The sequence below is a fragment of the Micrasema longulum genome, unplaced genomic scaffold (genome assembly GCF_059751315.1).
Source record: "Micrasema longulum isolate JH-2025_06_02 unplaced genomic scaffold, ASM5975131v1 h1tg002514l, whole genome shotgun sequence".
In the NCBI taxonomy this organism is placed as follows: Eukaryota; Metazoa; Arthropoda; class Insecta; order Trichoptera; family Brachycentridae; genus Micrasema; species Micrasema longulum.
In genome coordinates, this window is record NW_028279655.1 from 62,098 (window position 1) to 82,482 (window position 20,385).

At 32.2% G+C, this 20,385-nt stretch overlaps 1 protein-coding gene across 1 annotated transcript in view; it reads right to left on the reverse strand.

The window, feature by feature from the left end:
- LOC148272055 (uncharacterized) overlaps window positions 1–20,385 on the reverse strand; it is a 69,889-nt gene that overhangs the window by 11,592 nt on the left and 37,912 nt on the right. The window lies entirely within an intron of this gene.

Consider the following 20,385-nt stretch of genomic DNA (forward strand, 5'->3'; position numbering starts at 1 on the left):
ACAATATTTAAGTTTGTCCAAATGGTTGCAGACAAAATACTGTATTTCACCCCCTCAAGAGTCATTAAGATTAACAAATTACAACAGGGATGGAGAATACCTTAAAGAAGGTAATATGGAAGTCTGGGCATTTACAGGGCTTATGACCTGTCAATGGCTGGTTTAAGTGGCCACTTTTCATACTGTGTAACATTTACCATTTTTCCTATGATCGAACATCCATATTTCTTAAATTCTTCCATTTATTGATTTTAGTTATGTATTGTGGAAGATTTCTGGTTTCCGAGTAGCCATTTTTTTCAACGTTTAGTGTGTTCTGATAGCTACAGGATTCTACTTTTATATGTCAGCACAACTCACCGACGACAACTCGTTACGTAATTAAAATTATAGCGATGATTAACGTTACACTTTTTTTTTTGGCTTAGCATGATAGTCTACATTTTTTTAAAAATCATTGGACTTTCTTATTAACATTGATGTTTTTTTTACATGTTAATTTTGTTGATAAAATTCCATCGTTAATAATAATTTATGATAATAAAATATCAATGTAACTTCCTAATTTAATAGTACTATTTTCATCTCCATAAAGTTTCGTTGAGATTTGATATCAAAATTATCATACAATAATTATTATGTATCGTTAGCGAATATAATTCGCGAACAATTTCAAATATTCACGAGGAATGCAAAATTCTTGCGAATTAAAAAATAATATGATATTCTATAACTCGTAAGAGAAATTTCAAAGTTATCTTTCATACGTTTCGGTTGACTGGGTTAGCCTTTTAATAACTTTCAGTTGGTTCTTTGTACGTCTGCATGTCGAACATGGGTTTGGAGATGGTCTTCCCTCGCATGGATGGGAATGGAAAGTGATGCAAATTGATACAGAACCAATCGTCTGTCTTCAAGAATAAGTAAGACAACTGAAAAATAGTCGTATTTTATTTTAGAAACCTTAGAAAATTAACCATAAAAAATATGGCATAAATTCGCATGGAAAAGTATAAACTAACGATTTCCAAGAAAAAACGGAATATTTAACAAAATATATACTACTTTTCTTTAAAAACAAAAAATAACACTGTATTATAGCGCATAGTTATTATGCGGTTCGACCACTGAAATCTGCGGTCTCTACAATGGAGTTATCTCCATCCACTATCAAAGACATTTCTACAGTAGCTCTGTAGAACCATCTTTTCTTAAACTCTCCACTCTGCCTCTCTTTTTATTCCCCTTTTTCCACTGATGACTATAGCGATATTAATTCATTTATGCAGGCATATTGCTAGTTTTATTTTTTATGTGTAGTATATTTTTTTCTCGCATGTTTTGAAACTAAAATTATACACAGAAATAATAAATAACATATTTTTGTGTAAAAATATATATATTATTGTGAATTCTTTTAAAAATTATAAATAAAACAAAAAAATCTTTAAGATAAATTGTAAAACGAACTCTTTTTCGGAACACGAGAATCTTGCTCCATTAGAGAGGTAGAAACGTTGAATAAAAAAAATCGTATGCAGAGAGGGTTTACGAATAAGAACGATAGGATTCAAAATTGAAATAAAACCAGAAGAACAAAACACAGTAAATTCGATTTCGATTTATTGATGGTATTACCTATGTAATTTATGATGTAAACAAAATATTGTTTAAATGACCACCTCGGCTTATCTTGCACTGATTGATCCAGTGACGCCAATTTTCGATAACTCTGCAGCATTTCGGATGGTATAGCGGCCATAGTGTGGCGAATATCGGCTTCGAGCTCATCAAGAATCCTGGGTTTATTGGTGTAAATCTGTGATTTAACATAGCCCCACAGAAAATAGTCTAGTGATGTTAATTAACAAGATCTTAACAAGGTGGCCAGTCAAATTTTTCACGCAATAACACCAACGATCAAACGCCCGCTGTGTGGCAAGTTTCGTCTTGTTAAAAACGAATATCTTCCTCGTAAATTTCTTTCATTTGGGGAGTAAAAAAATCATTCAGCATGACACGATAGCGCTCACCGTTCACAGTAACGGTACGTCCTTGCTCATTAAAAAAAAAATATGGTCCGATGATTCCATCATATCATAATTCACACGAGACAGAGTTTTTACGGATGTAATGGAGCCTCATCAATCACTCGAGGGTTTGAGTCAGGCCAATAGCGAAAATTTTGCATGTTGAATTGAGCCTCATCTGAGATGATTTTTCTATGAAAATCGGCATTTCATTCCATCTCCTCTAGAGCCCACCAGCGATCTCTCGACGCGAACGATAGTCAGATAGCTTGAGTTCTTGTGCCAATGCCATGTTATGTTGGGATGTTACATCCGTATAAGATCCGGATGTTACATGGGCTTAGCCCGAGTCCAATTGCGAAATTCGCGAGGTAGTCCTCGTGGACAGGCCGAATTCTTAACGGAAACGGAAAAAATATCGTTTTCTGCCACACTTGCTCGAACAGCGACTATATTTTCTTCACTACAAAGCGCCGCGAAGTCGTGTCGGTAGCTTACTATCGTGTAGATAAAATTCAGTCTCCGAATTAAGCGACAAATAGCGAGTTCAGAAAGATTAGAATGACGAGCATATTTTGCACAACATGCTCTTTGAGTAGCAATAAAACTTCTCGAATTTTGATAGAATATTTTAAGCATTTTCAAATGCTGGGGCAAAGTTAAACGAGTCATGATCAAATAGCAAACCTTAGTGATGACAACTGACAGCAGATGTCAAATTTTGAAATTTAAACATGGCCGCCATGAGCTATAAAAATCCTATCGTCCCTATTGGTAAATCCTGTACTTGCACATAAAAACATGTCATTGGAATACTTTTTTATTGCAAAAAAACACATTTTATTTTATCAGTTGGTTAGAAGAAATTGCCGTTTGGCAACAAGCCCACCAATGTACAAATATGTACGCACAAAAAGTTTCAAAAAATAAAACAATAATCAATCGACCTTTTAAAAATCACATCTTGCAAAATAGTTATATATATTAAAACAATAATAATAATAACATAAAATATTGCAATTTAAGCTGAACATGTTATACATTATGCACAAACGTTTCATGAAAGTACAAATTAGGTTTCATTGCTTGTTTGTAAAACTCAAAGAAAGTTTTTGTAGATTTCATAGACCAAAGTGTAACCAAAATTAATCAATGAAAAATTACATATTATAAAATATGATTTTGCATCTATGAAGCAGATAATATACGGAGTATCGAGTATTGACTTGACCTACCTACTCCAATATTATATCTCAAGAAAGTTAATCGACTGCTTAGGAAAAAAAGTAGCTAAAAATGACTATTATTATATGTAGTAGTTAGCTATTTAAATTCTGATTAGATTTTTATATTTTTGAATAGTTGACAAACTATTAGTTGACCGGGACCAATATTTTTAAATATTTATCGTACTTATTATTAAGTGAAATAATATTATATTAATACATTAAAAAAAATCTCTTTATAAAAATAATATAAATTTGATTGTATTCAATAAGTATAAACACATTATTTCTCCTAAACATAACTTTGCAAAAATACATCTAAATTATCTAATAAACGCAAAATCGTAAACTTATGGAAAGATGTTACTACGCGAGAATATGATACGATAGTGTATGTAGATATTGCATATTTTATAGTATGCACATAGGAACAAAAAAAGTATTTGTAAATAAGTTTAAAAAATGTCATTTAGTTTTAATAACTTTTCAAAGTAAATAACGTAGGTATTTTACTTACTGCAGTTTCACCAAGAAACGTCAGGTAAATAAATTCAATTCTACATTAGTTTGAAAATACCCTAATAAGGCATATTCTCAAATCAATATATGATTTCAATATTAAAATGAAATAATCTCAGAGTATTTAAAAAGTGTCGATTATAGAGTTTTAATCGAATACCGAATGACGTGAGTTCTCTGACTTCTGGGAGAGGCTGGAGTTATCGTCCTCATCAGGCTCGGTTCCTGGAGGTGGAGATCTGTCTTCTGTCTCCTGGCTCCCAGTGCACCGCCGACCTTCACACTGCCCTCCATCCTACCCCCACCCCTGGCTACACAATAAGGCACGATAACCACACTGCCACCACCCCCGGACACGTCCACGTTCATAGGAACACGATCGGCGATTGAACCAGTATCAGCGATTATTATGCGGGGATTGCATGTTGAATTTTATTAATTCACTTTTATTGAAATGTTTTATTGTTTTAAGCATTTTATCAGCGATATTACGCGTACACAGTTACTGATAATCAAAATTATTATGACGTGTACGGCGATGTTTGCACTATCGACTCATGTTTACAAAATACTCATCGATTTGCCATGCAAATACATACAAAGCATTTTTATTTACAAATTTTCACTTTCTGCATTGCCATTTGTATTTAAGTAGGTACACATACATTGAAAGGTGGTTAAATTAACTTTTATTTAGTCGGAGTTCACGCAAAATAACTACAGTGATTATTTAAATTTGGCAATCTTAAATAATGACATAAAATATACGTAACACAATTTAATTTTATTGAAACAGTTTACGAGTTCTTATTTCAGAATCATTTGATTTTGAGTTTAGAACTAAGATTCTGTGAATGTTTTTTGAAAATCATTAATTTTATCACTTGCATTTAATTAAAATGACAATATATTAATTTTAACACACAAGCGAAAAGCTTGCAAAAACACCGCACACTTGTTACAACAATTCACGAACGCATCACACATAGATATCAGCGACGGTATATCCTCTCTGTCTACCACTGTTCATATACAACGATAAAATGCACTAGCGATAAGATTTTAAGGAAGATAAAATTCCAATAAAATAATTTCACTATAACTGTTAGTATTAAATATTTCAAAAAATGATTGATCTAAGACACGACATGATGGACGCCATGTTCAATTCTGTATAATAACTGAAATGATTTACTAACATCATAATTTAAATTTTTAGAAGATGTCGTAAAACAGGGTCACTTCGCGTCTAAATGAACTTTTCATCAACTATTTTTAACGATATAAATTAACAGATTAAATTTTTAAAAACATATGGATAGGTAGGAAATGAACAAATTAATATAGCTAATGTCATTTATTGTATCTTCATTTTTTTTAAATATATTATTATGGTTCTAATTGTAATATTTGCGCCTTGCACGTGAATAATATGTGAACGTGCATGAAAATAAATACATTTACATACATTCGAAAATGCTGCAAAAGTTTTAACAAGTTAAATCAAATTGGTAAAATATCGAAAAATGATATACGAGACCTGTTTAAAACATTTCAATGTCTTACGAAGTGTAATTGCATTTGATTTATTTCCCTTAAATTTATAAGTAGTCATTATTTTAAAATGTATTATTGAAGTTTTTATTTTACAGAAATTCACGACACTTTTTGTGTTACATTTTGCAACATTAATAAAGTATCAAGAAAGAAGCTCTGCGCTGGTTTAGACATGTAGAATGAATGGACAGCGAAAGAACGGCTAAGAATATTTACAGTGCAAATGTTGATGGATGCAGAAATAGAAGAAGACCGAGAAAGACGTGGCATAACCAAATCCAACAAATACTTAAAGATGGACATGTCAAAAGTCGTAATAAAAATAGTAATATAGAAGATGTATGAGTGTAGAGGAAGCGAGATCTGTAAGCAAAGACAGAGTGATGCGGCGTTTTATTCTCTCTGCCTACCCATACGGGGAAACGGCGTGATGGTTTGTTGTTGTTGTAATAAAGTTTTAAAAAAACTATTATTAATACTACAAATAAATATAATACACACCTAAAAACAGATTTCTTATTGAGTAAAAAAAATATTACATAAATAAATAAAAGGATTAAAAATTATTGTTGCATAGTTGCATTACTTGAAGAATCTATCAGGTATATTGCGGATCTACAGTGCTACAGGTGTGAGTAGGGTTTATAATGTGACCTTGGCCCCAAAGTGATCCTGTTGCGCTAAGTATCCCCGACTTACAGTTCACGGTTGAGCTTCATTGGTAATTGAAGCGACCAAGAAAGCGTTAAAACCACAACAAACCATTCGCAGAGGGAAAAAATAAATAAGAACAATTATTGCAAAATATTGATACACCTTTCTATTCTAGACCGACTCCAGACACGATCTAATCATTCCGAATTCCGACATAGCTATTATATTTCAATGAAATTGAAAATAAGCACCAACAAACCAAATTTTCATCGACCATTTCCGTGAAATTACAACAGGTGAGATATTTTTGCGCATAACTGTATTTAAGAAGGTTGTGTAAAAAATAAGGTTCTCATTTTTTTTTCAGGTTTGAGGCGTTTTTTATTTGAACTGAAAAATACATCGTTGGAAAGCTTAATTTCTTAACTATTTTTCAACATAATCACCAGATTTTCAACGCATTTTTGTTGACGACTAATCCACTTTTGTAATCCATCTTCAAAGAAGTCCGCCGCTAGTCCGTGGAGGAATTTGGTGACCGCTTCCTGCACTCTTTCATTAGTCTCGAAACGTTGTCCACCCGAGTGTTGCTTTAATTTTGGAAACCTGTGGAAGTCACTCGGTGCAAGATCAGGGCAGTAGGGAGCCTGTTCAACAAGATCCCAGCCAAAATTTTCGATTAAATCCTTGGTTCGGTGAGAGACGTGCGGGCGCGCATTGTCGTGGTGCAGTCTAACGCTTTTCGTCAGTCTTCCTCTCCGGCGATTTTGGATGGTTCTTCTCAGTTTTTTCAAGGTCTCGCAATAATTTTCCGAATTTATTGTGGTCCCTCGAGTCTTAAACTAAACAAGCAGGACGGTCACCAAATTCCTCCACGGACTGGCGGCGGACTTCTTTGAAGCTGGATTCCAAAATTGGATTAGTCGTCAACAAAAATGCATTGAACAATAGTTAAGAAATTAAGCTTTCCAATTATGTATTTTTCAGTTTAAATAAAAAATGCCTTAAACCTGAAAAATATTTGAGAACCTTATTTTTTACACAACCCTAGTATTTATCATTGATTTTCATTTGTTTCAACGAATTGATAAACACCATCATTATCACAGTGACAGTATTATAGATACGAAAGTGGAATGCTAATGAAATAATTTATATCATAAAAAGAACACTACACACACATAAAAGTAACACTCCCACACTACCAGAAGTCAAACTGGAGGATGGGTCATGGGGTCTACCACAAATTCTGAGCTTGGGCAAAGAAATTTCAGGTTTCTGGGCCCCAAAATATTTAAAACGTTACCCGAACATTGCAAAACTATGACCCGGTTTCAATTAAATAAATTTGTAAAAAAATGGTTACTGGGTTTAGGTAAAGAAAAATCGGAAAATTTACTCAAAAACATTCTTAAATAATAAATGGGATAATTTTATATTGTACAACTGTATAATAAATTAACTAGTAGGTAGTGATGTTATTGTTTATTTTGCATAAAATGTCTGCCTTAAAACAGGTTGTACCTAGTTAGGCAGACTAGACATGATCCAGAGAAATCTATTACCTAAGTGTGTATGTAGTAGATAAATAAATTGTTATTTTTGTTAATAAACCATTATTATTATTATTTTATTCATATTTTGAATTTTACGCTTTGATTCGATTCCAAATTGGTTCAATTTTAAATAAGGTGATATTTCGCTCTAATGTTAAATACGTTACCCCAAATATCTGAAGCGTAAGTCCAGTAATTTTGACGATCTAATTTATGCCTCAACTGGTGTTACGATAAGGAAGGCTGGAAAGTTTAATGCATATTTTGGAACACGTATAAATGTCAAAAGTTGGAATAATCGGCGTGCGTGCATGATAAGGTGAATGAAGCGAGGTCCATGTGCAAATACACCGGTATGACAGTGGTTCCTCTCTGCCTACCCCTACGGGGAAACGGCGTGATGGTTTGTTTGTTTGTTTTTGTATAAATAATACTCAGTGTAAATATTTTCACGTAAAATAACCTTATTAAAAATAATTTTAAAAATTTAGTCCAGTACCTATTGGAGATTTATGAATATCCAGAAACAGATTATTAAAAAATAATAATTAGTTACTTTGACTTATTGAAAAAAACTTGCTGTGCATTAGTAATGCGAATATTTTATTTTATTGAATACACATTTCACATTGAGAAAACGCAATTATTTCATTGAGATTAAATTATTAAGTTTAGTAATGATTTTTATTTGTATATTTAACCTCAATCGCATATTAAAATGATTCAAAACATTGAATCAATAGCTATTTTACTCCATACGTCATCGTTGGGGTTTATAATGCATTGTTAAAATACTAAAATAGTTCTAAAACTTCACAAATAAACAACCGTAAGTAAATGAAAAAGACACAGATTATGATAAAACAATTGTTATGTTCGCGTTGTTAAAATGGACGCCATTTTAGCGATCGGCCTAAAGGCGTCGTGGCGCCAAACTGGAGAGGAAATTTGTCCCGGCGAGGAAGGGAATGGCGCTGGAACAGGGGAGCGGTGAGGGTGAACTTGAGAGGAGGGGGTGAAACTAGGATCGATGTATAAAGTGCAATACATTTATTTATTATTTTTATAAAAATGGACATATCTATGAGTCTTTCTCAGATCTAATTTAGATAATAAAATTATGTTAGTAAAATATTAAACAATTTTTCATAAGTCTTAGTCATTAGTACATTATTTAAATGGTAATTTCTCCATACAATAGAAAATATTTCGAGTTTGAAATATGGGCAGCAACTAATGTAATGTATTTTATGTAGCCTTATTGCATTATAATATGTTTGTTTTAAATGAATCTATATAAGGTAATATTATAATATCACCTTAATTATTTGGATGATATAACTCTGGATTTAAAAAACAACATAAATAAACAAGAATCCAGGCAACTCAAAACAATCTGTATCATAAAGGACTTAAGACGTTTAATGAGTTGCTTGCGGAGATTAGGGTTGCTGGGTCTATAGCATCGTTTCGTGGGATGGCAAAGACTTTTGTTAAAAACAAACATGCATATGAGTGTCATCGGAAAGCGTCTAGATTTTATAATAATCTTTTGTTTTTTAAATGGTTTTTATATTTCAATTTTTTTTATTAGCTAAGGTATAATTAGATGTTTAAATTTTACAAATATAGTGTACAAATACAACTATCTTTAAAAAAATACAATACAAATAAAAATGCTTTCGTTGAAATACAAAAAAAAGAAAATATTTTTAATAAATTGTGATACTTATACAAAAATACATTTTAATTGAGTTACCATAATAGTAAATTCTCGCATATACTTCAAAGTAAATAGAGATAAAAAAATAAATCCTTATAATAATGGGACGTGGCCATTCACTGGACTTGTCACATTTAATTTAACAGTATGAACGATCACTTTACAGGTCATAAGAACTGTAAATGCCTAGATCTCTAAATACCGCTTTCAATCGCGTGCGGATCTGAAAAAAGACCACAAGACCTTTAAAGCAGATTCGGTTAAGTGGGTGGCTTTCAATGTACCGCTTTCAAAGAGGTTTTCCCTCTCTGTTGGGATTTCTATAAATTTTGACAATAAACTCCCGAGAAGGTTAAATCCAGTAATTGTCAACATTTATTTAGATATTCTTAAAATAAATTAAAAAAACATATCTTTATCCGAAAGATAACTTATAAAGCGCTATAATCATCCCCATTCCCGCACCCAGTGGTGCATATGATACTGCACTGGTAAACTAAATACAGCTTAGTTCAATCATCTGTTACAAGAAGGTAAGGTGATCAGTCTTGACGCTTCAGGTGCCAGTTCAGAAACAATGAAATATTGCAGTCCAAAAAACTTTTAAAATCAATATTTTACGTCCACTGACAGGAATCAAATCGAGGACCTCAATAATGGTACATGAATGGTACACAAAACACTCGTCCAGGGTTCAGGTTCTATTTCATACACAAAACTGTATTCTTCATAAGGCTGAACACAGAGAAGAATAATAAACCACATATTAAAATTAACATATTACAACAGAGATGAAGAATATTTTAGAGAAGGTAATATAGAAGTCTAGGCATCTACAGGGCTTATGACCTGTCATTGGCTGGTTTAAGTGGCCACTTTACACACTGTGTAACATTTACCATTCTGCCATATTTGAACATCAAAATCCCTTCAATTCTTTCATCTGTTGATGTTTGTGAAGTTAAAGAGCTGAAACCTTTATTTATGCGGGTGAGATTCATCTAAATGAATTATTAAAATCTCACCAGCATAAATAAAGATTTCAGTTCTTTAACTTTGCAAACATCAACAGATGAAAGAATTGAAGGGATAAAGATGTTCAAATATAGGCAGAATGGTGAATGTTACACAGTCATAAGCCCTGTAGATGCCTAGACTTCTATATTACCTTCTCTAAAATGTTCTTCATCTGTGTTGTAATATGTTAATATTAACAGCTCCCCGGGGAGTTTCATACTTGTCTACAAAAATTTGGATAAACTCAAAATATTGTCATATATTATAACGTTTAAAAAAATATTTTTACTGTAGGTTAATTAATTTTGTTGATTATTTAGTATTATTGTGCGTTTATACACGTAATGTGTTGCCTGTTTCACAAAGTAATCTTTTAAAAAGGAAGAAGCACTTTTTATTTAGTAATGAACTATTTTTTTATTCATAAAATGATCGTGGGAAACTTCCCGAGTTCTGTGATGTGAATAAAAATCTTTCTTTTACAGCTCAGAGGGTAAAAATATTATTAACTCTCCGCGCGATATCACCCTTCCGAAGGGCTGGCTAGGGTCGATAATCACATCCCCAAAGTGCTGTAGGGATGTTCATATTATACACCCGCGCCCACTCCTGACCCCATACGCCGGCTGAGAGATCAGCTGATAGTGAAAACGGCTAAAAGTGTTATGAGTCACTAGGGCTGGTCCATTAACTCCATATTTGAAGAATGAGAGAACGGGTCTCGGTGTAATAAATGATGAGAAAATTTAGAACGTTTATTCACAAGTCACATTTCACAGAAATATTGAGAGAGGTAGGTAGTTATTTAGGTTTAATTGTTGAACTGTACAGTCCATTTAAATCTTAGACTTTGCTTATTTTATTTATTTTAATCTTTAAGTACAAAGAATAAGTATTTTGGCGGACTTATTGCTAAAAGCCACATCTTCCAACCAACCAAAAAACAGACTGGTCAAAATAAGAGTTGGTCAAAAATTTGTACTGAAGAACGAAAAAACGACAAATGTGTGCGTAGTAAAGAGTTTTCGTACAAATCGTTCAAATGCGTGCTTACACAAAGAAAAATAGGATGTTTACTTGGTTAACTGACAGACACCACGTTAACATAGCGCACCCCCATAAGTACATTGTCGTATGTCTAAATTTGGCTTTTATGTATTAATTAAAAACTGCAGTTTAAGTACAATTTTTTTTCTTTCTTAGAACACTCACGTAACTCTATGATTTTTTTGAGTGATATATACCTTTAGAGTATATACATCTATACTCTAAGGATATACCAGTAATTTCAGTATTCTTTGAAATAAATCGAGTAAAATATAGAAAAAAAAACACTATTAGTATAACAATTACGAACAATAATTATGATGCTACAGTGTTCTTATCATATTAAAACAGTCAAATAAGTAAATACAAAAAAATACAGGACATTTGTCTTAGGCTACGAGCATTTGAAAAAAAATGTTTGCTCTCCTGCAAAATGGTCGATTTAAACATACGACAGTGTACTTTTGGGGGTGCGATACGCTTATTTAGAGGAAACGCGATCTGACTTTTCTTCATACGAACGCAGTCCCGTATTTTCTCCCTGGAAAATGGCACTAGAGCGGTGATTTTTTACAAAATATAGATGTTTACCGATAGCGTGTCCATAGAGTTTTACTTTTTTGATAAATTGTCTCTTATGAGAGCTAGGATTATCCAAAAGCCCAAAAAAGCATCCAGTTTTATCTGCCGTCTTCGGACGTATGGTGTTCAAATACGATAAATAATTTTCAAAAACGAAAAAAGTACCGACACAGAAATTTTCATCCTAATACAATACACTTTCTCAAAAAAATAATAATATCAGTTCAGTTTTGGCATAATCAGTCCAACATGCAGTTGTCTTTTTCGTACAATATCGGAAGGCATCTGCGAGAAAGTGCCTGAAAAACTAAGTTCAAATACCTATTCATAAAATTTATTTGACATCGCATATCCTTTTAATGTCATCCTACTCGAATGTTCTAGCAACCATCTTCCACAGTATCGTTTCACGATTCGCAGAATGTCTGTGGTACCTTTACCAGCGGGCTCATTCTGCCACAATTTCGTTTCGTAAGTTCGTTCGTTCGTCCCATATCCATCTCACTCTAACGCAGTCGAAATCGTATTCGGCTCTCGCTCCCTCTCACACGATACGAATGAGTTTACGAAACGAACATTATGTAACATTATGTCGACTTCGTGTACAAATAACTTGACGTCGCTCAAAAAATGAGTTCACTTTTTACTGGAGAAATAATCGAGTAGGAGTAGCGGTATCTTGCGGATGTTTCGACTGACGATTGACGACTGACGCTGACGACAGACAACAGTGACCAAATTGCCGATAGTGACTTAACTGGGCATTACCTTTCCCATCGCCAATTATTGTAAAGTTACTAACAAAGGCCATACGACGGACAATTTAACGAGTGACGGTTTATTCTTTTTTGCAGTCTTGCATAACCGGTATACCTATCGACGGGGTCCACGTTCATGACGCGCGATAGTGTCGTAACGCTACCAAGGGAGGCCTAGTAAAAATCCCCAAGTAGCAACCTTCTCTTCCCACGCGAAAAGATTCAAAATAGCACCCGAAATTGAGTTTCGATAAGAATTGGAGAGTCGATATTCACGAATATAATTATGTACGAGTATATGCATAAGATCTTCGCAACGTGATAATGATTGTACCTGAGGATAATATTAATTTTAAAAGACATCTCTATAATTATTATGTTTTCTTTTTGAATTGTTAATGGTTACTTTTTATTCATTTCTGAAACCATGTTGAATGATTGAAAATGGGTAGGATTCAATAAAATACAAACGCTTCCATGGACGACAAAAGACAAAATCATATTGAGAATAAATATATATTTTTATTTATAAAAAAACATAGCCGCACCGTTAATGCTTTACCGATTTTTTTCAATTACTTGTTTCCACTGCCTTTGACGCATGTTTCGGGTAGTAAATTAATTATTGTTTTAAAGTATTTATTTGCATACAACACCATAATTTAATACTTTTGATATTTAGATGAAAAAAAAACTTGTATTACGTTAGGAACTGTCGCTCTGCACGAACTGTTGGAATGGGTGGTGGAAGAGTGATGACGGCTCTGGTTCTCCCGATCGAGCTTGTTTCCCCGGTTTTACTAACAAGCTAATGAACTAACATACCCTGTCGCTGTCAGAAATGGGAAAATTAGATTAAGGGTGACGGAAATTTGACTATATATATATAAACTGAGGTGTAAAGCAGTAAATGAAAATTAAAAAAAAATGAGAATATTTTGTAAACAATAATTACTTTATTTTTAATATTCTTAAAAAAATATGATCTAAAAATAGGCCGCAAGACGTATAAAAGTGGGTGGCTTTCAATATACTAGATATCTAAATATCGATACGCGCAAAGCAGAATAAACATTACTAACGGCAAGGGCCCATCGCATCGGGTGCGAGACGCGGGGGCTGGGAGTTTCTACCCCGCCAGCACCTCTTACCGTCCACGTCCTGGACGTGGACCCCGTCTGTACCTATATTGTTGTTTATGTTGTGTTATAATGGATATAATTATGGTATAATATGCATACATACGTACGCAAAACGTGAGTCGTTAGTACACTCTCATCCGTTAGCCATGGAATTAGTTATTCTCTTACGGTTATAGAAACTTTGTATGAATAAAAACATAAGAAAGCTTTTTTTTAGCAAATCATTGCGGACAAGTACTGGATTTTACCACATAAAGAGCTTATGATGATTGATGGATATTTCAACAGAGATTGGAGAACCTGTTTTAAGAAGGGAGTGAACACCAACTGAGGTTTCAACTCTTTTAATTACAAAAATTGACGAATGGAAGAATTCAAGAAATATCGATGGTCAAACATAGGCAGAATAGGTAATGTTACATAGTGTATAAAAAGGCAACTAAAACCAGTAAATAAGTCAGATCCTGTAAATGTTTAGAAATCCGTTTTCCTTTCTTAAAAAGGTTCTCCAATCTAAGCATTTTTTAATTATTTTTTTTATTCATAACACCTAGAAACACATCTAGATTGGCACTTGCAGCGTGACACTGATCATCTTACCTTCATGTATTAATTATTAATAATTATTGATTATTCATACTTAAATAAATATTAAATGTATAAAAAAAACATGAGAAAATATAAGAAAACTAAATGATTTGTTATTTTCATTTTAAATATTAAATTCAAAATTTTACTGTTCCCAACTGTTACAACTAAATATTAAAATTTGCGAGTGCCTGGCCGGGTTACCCGATTTAATAAACTTTCTATGTAAATGTATCTTCAACAAACTACAGTGCACAGTCGCCAGTAAGGAGAATTTATGCGTTTGCAAATGAATACGCAAATGATATAGATATATTTAAAATAACCCATTTGAATTTGAAAACGCAGTGTATCAATTTACTTTCTTCAAATTTAAATACACTTATAATACAACAATATGTTGATTTCGATCGTGTACCATTTATTTACTTATATCTGTATTCAAAATTATTATTTTTCTAACTTCTTCTAATTTTAAGATTCTCTTAATATAACGTATACAAAAAAATGCACTTCAGTTCTCTCCACTGTAATAAATGTAGGTAGTATTATGTATACCCATATATTTTATACTAACATGTAAATATGTGTTTTTATTATTCTTACTTTTCTTAATTTTGCTACTTTTGTGTAAAATACATGTCTCTCTTTAAGTTAAAAATGCACTTATATTTTTTCCACTGCAATAAATGTATAGTATATCCATATATTTTATACTAATCTGTAAAGATGTTTTTGTTTCTTCTTCTTAAAGTCATTTTTATTTTTTGCTACTTTTGTGTACAATACATGTCTGTCTTTGTATGTATGTAAAACATGTAAAAGACAAAAAAGCATTTAAATAAATAAAGTAATAAAAAGTAAAGAAATGTAACAAAAAAATATCCCACGATTCGCTGACATTGATATGTACCAACAGTAGTTCAATCACAAATAACTATCGACGTGATAACAATTTCTCACTATGGTGGCTTATCGTATTCGCAATCACAATGGAACATGCGTGAACACCTTATTTATTTATTTATACATCAACGGTTCAAAGAACCTTTTACAAAAAAATAATAATTTACAGAAATAATCACAGCAGTGCACAATGATCATGTACTACATAGTTAGAAATAATAGAATAATTAAAACTAAACAATTTAGTTAACATATAATACAAAAAACCTTATATTAAATGTCAAAATAATTACGTTTCGCGACGTATAATCCTACTGCGCAATCTTATATTTGAATTTCACCGGTGTAAATATGGAAAATAATCCAAAACTGCTATTTTTATTTATTTATTTATTATTTATCATGCTATTCATTGCATTTAGCCTGGGGTTTGAAAGCCAAATATCAAGAAAAGCAGTCGCTATAGTATTGTAATTTAATTTTCACTTGTTTGTATTAGATACTCTTTACTATTTTGCAAATGCAATATATTGTTTTTTTTTAGTAAACGCCGATTTTATGCCAATGAATTGCATTTCTTTACGAGGAAAATAAAAAACAAACCGACACGAGCGTTGACTTATAGATTACATAAACGTTGACTTATGACCGCGATAACTTAAGCTTGTCATTGTGATCGCTCAAATGCTTAGCATGTTTTTAAGCACGTCGATAGTTATTTGTGCTTGAGCTACAGGTGTGAATATGGGAATGATGATGATTCTAAACTTAGTTCGCTGTTCAATAATTAATTACAAGAAATATACGTTTTTTGTCTAACTCAACAAAAGTAATATAATCTTAGATTTAACAGATGCAAAAGTACTTTCAGTAAGTATTATTATATAATATCACGTAAAAAATATTTTATCATAGAACTAAAAATCGATTAGTATGTTTTGAATGCATAATTATATAATAACGCGGATCCGCAATGATCCGAATAGAAAATATTGACTTCGATGTCACAAAGGAATGTCTGCCTTACATAAAATTTTAGATTTGGCTCTCTGGTTCACGAATAGCGTTTCAGCGCCAGAGGGGTCAAACCATGTACAATATGTACATATTTATATGTATACCCAATTTCCAATTTAGCGAAACTAAATTGCATTAAATGGTATTTTTGAAAGTAACCTAAATCTTATTTAGCATTCCACAAACTTAATCGGTTGTTAATCATCACAATTATTATGTAAAACCCCGCAGCGAATAAAATCGTTTGTTTATTCTTAATAAAAAACTCCATTGAAAAAGGTTAACGATTATTTTTCGTTCATTTTAGATTTTTTACATTTTTAACGGCAATGCTTTTTCATAACTTGTCTTACATGTTACAATAGAGAGGGGGAATATTTTAGAGAAGGGAATTCAGAAGTCTCGGTATTTACAGGGCTAATGACTTGACAAAATTGACTCAACACAGAGCTCTTGGCCTCATAGAGTTAGGGATACGTTATTTTTCTTTGTAATATGTATATTTGTATGAATAAATGAACAATAAAATAAAAAGTTAGATGAACACCATCACCTCACCCGAATCAATCAAGGTTTTAGCTCTTAAACCTCACAAAAAACAAACAGATGTAAGAATGAAGGTAATACGGATGTTCAAATATAGGCAGAATGGTGAATGTTACACAATTACCAGTCGTTTTTTTTTTCTTTATTTTTTATAAAAAAAGTATTTATTCATCCAAATATGTATGCTACAAAAAAATAAAAACTTGTTTTCTAACTTCCAATCAGCTTATAGAAAATTCCACTCAACTGAAACGGGACTGTTGAAGAGTCTATCAGATATAACTGTAGAAAATGAGTCTGGAAAACTAACGATACTTGCTCTCCTGGACTCCGTGCTGCATTTGACACAATTGACCATAGTTTTCTTATTGAAAGATTAGAAATCACTTTTGGAATTTCTGGACTCACTAAGGCAAGGACCCAATCTTATCTTTCGGAGCGAACGCAAATCAGTTCAAGTTGCGGGTAAAAAATCTTCATCTACCCTTCTTAAATCTGGCGTCCCACAAGGCTCCGTGCTTGGTCCAATGCTCTTCGCACTGTTCATTAACGATGTGTCCAAAATTATTCACTCATTCGGATTACTTTCTCACTGTTATGTGGATGACTAACAAATCTATTTTTACTGATCTCCTCAAGATAAAAAACAATTTTAAAAATCACGTGTTTCAATGCATCCAAACCGTCAACAACTGGATGTCATTAAAGAGACTCAAACTCAATCCATCTAAAACTGAGCTTCTATTGACAGCGACAAAAAAGCGACAACACCTTTTAGACCGATCTCCAATTTCAATCACAGGTTGTGATCTTACCCCTAGTATAAATGTTAAACTACTGAGTTTTCATTTAGATTCAGATCTTTCTCTTTATTCTCAGGTCAATAAAATAGTAAGTGCTGTTTTTTCCATCTCCGACTGATCAAATTCGTGCGGAGAAATATTCTTATAGATGCAACTAAAGCTCTTGTAAATGCTTATGTCGTTTCGCGTCTAGATTACTATAATGGAATATACGCAAATATCCCAAAATATCAAACTAATAAACTTCAATCTGTTTTCAATAAAAAAATATTCTCACACCTCACAACATCTTCGAGATTTGCACTATGTAAAAAGCCCAGAGATAATTAAATACAAGCTTTGCTGGACAGTATTCAAATCTCTTCATAAAATGGCTCAAAATTACCTATCGGACCTTTGTATTAGAGAAAATACATGTCGAAGAAAATCTACTCTTAGGTCAGCATTTTATTCAGGAAGAGGAAAACTTGTCAAAATCCGGCGCTCCCCAAACACTAGATTCGGAGATCGTGCTTTTGCCGTTGCCGGCCCCTCTGCCTGGAACCAATTGCCTTCAAACTTACGAATCATCGGTAGTCCCAGTCAGTTCAGATCCCAACTAAAATCCTACTTCTTTAGACTATCATACCCTCAATTTTAAATCTGAAAATATAATATATCACTTTAGTTTGGTTAGAATGTAAGTTTAGGTTTACAATTATAAAGCGCCCTTGAGGTGATTTTTCACAAAAATGGCGCTATATAAATCGGCCAAATAGTATTATTATTAACGTATTTCAAACTCTATGAGGCCAAGAGTCCTGTGTTGAGTTGAGATACGACATAATGGTAAGTGGAAGCATGCATATTATCAAACAATACATATATTTTAATAAACATCTGGACATCACGCTTAATAGTATATAAAGCTATGCAATATCTCGCAGCAGTCTCCTGCAATGGTCTCTTCTCTTAGACAAAATTCAAAGTTGTACACTACTTTCTCTTCTATTAAGGCTATAGTCTCATAAAAAGTAAGAAAATCATATGATTTAGCCATTTTAAAACGCAGTTTTTCAAAACCGCAAAATTGTAAACATTAAGTAATTAACGCATTAGAAATTTTTAAGGTATTTAGTTTTATAGAACTAAAATATGATTACTTTTCGACCGGAAAATTACGCCTTATAAAAATTTAGACCAAACTTTGATACGTCGATTTTCATAATATAAATACATTTGTAGTATTAAAGTTTAAAAAAATCAATTGAGTTAAAGATAATTAATTGAACAAAAGAGCTGTTGTGGCAAAATCAAAAAATTTTGTTATTGAAAATAAAATAAGTTTTTGAAATACTTTTTAAAATTATATATATTTTGTGATATTTTTCTACAATTTTATGCAAAATTATGCCTTCAACAATCGTTTTAAAAAAATAAAACGGTTAAAATATTTTAGTTCATACCCTTTTTTTTAAATTACGTATATATGTATATTTTTTTAAGAATAGTGTTTTGATGATGTAATATGTAACTTATATTTACTTATTAGTTATTAATTAAAAAATACTTGGTACACTTCCACTTATTTATTTGACCAATTAGCGCTTTTACCCTCTAATGGGGCGTACCAAGTATTTTAATATTAATAACTTTTATGTAAATATAAGTTATTACATCATTACAATGGGATTCCATCAAGAATTGTCAATAAATAATTTAAATAAAATAGTGTTTTGGTTTTAGAGAGGATCCAGGAACAAGAGAGGGATTGCTATGATGGAAAGTTAGGAATCTTAGATTGATAGCAGTGATTCAGAATTTTCATGTTATGAATTGCAATATTTCATATAGGGAAATGAGCATACAGTTATTTTTTGTAAGCGATCAATATCAGTCCTCGCGCATAAGTATTATGGTAGTTGTAATTTAAGACTTTTGCATTGCATTGGCTCTAATCCTCGACCACAAACGTCAAGAGAAAAAAACATTGTTTGAATGATTGAGGTTAGTAATACAAGATATGACAGAAGCCCCTGGTATTACAGTCATCATAGTGTGATATAATGTACATGTACAATTAAGTACTGTATGCAGATTCACAATACATTTGAACTCTTTATAGCGTCATGTGACAGTTCTGTTAAAAACCATTTCAGTGCTTACAAAATCCAAAATAAACACCAAAGTTAATTTTAAATTTGTTACCGATCGAAACAAGACTCTCATCTGAAACCGAACAGAAACCTAATTTCAGCTTCTGTTCTAGTTTCGGCCGATACCGAAATCGAAATTTATTTAAATAAGTTATAAGTCACCTCAGAACGCCCAAAACAAGGCGTTTTTATTTATACACATTACGAGTTCATTAAAATAAGTTTTAAATGAAATGAAAGGCATGGGTAAATTTGTTTATTTTTGGAGCTTCGTGATTCGTTGTTACTTTACATGTAATTTAAGTAACAGTTTTTCAATGTACGCCATAGAAACAACTAATTCACTATAAATGAATTACAAAAACATAAACATAAAAATAAAAATCGGGTTGTGGTCCTGTGGCTAGTGTCTCGGACTCACGGACCAAATGTCTTTGGCTCAAATCCCACTCTACCCCAACTTGATTCCATTTTCTAATAGTGAGTTATTTATAAAAATAACTCACTATTAATGGCCCCTAAAAATTAAATATTTGGGTAAATCATAAGCACGCAAATATTTTTTTTTTCTATTGAAAA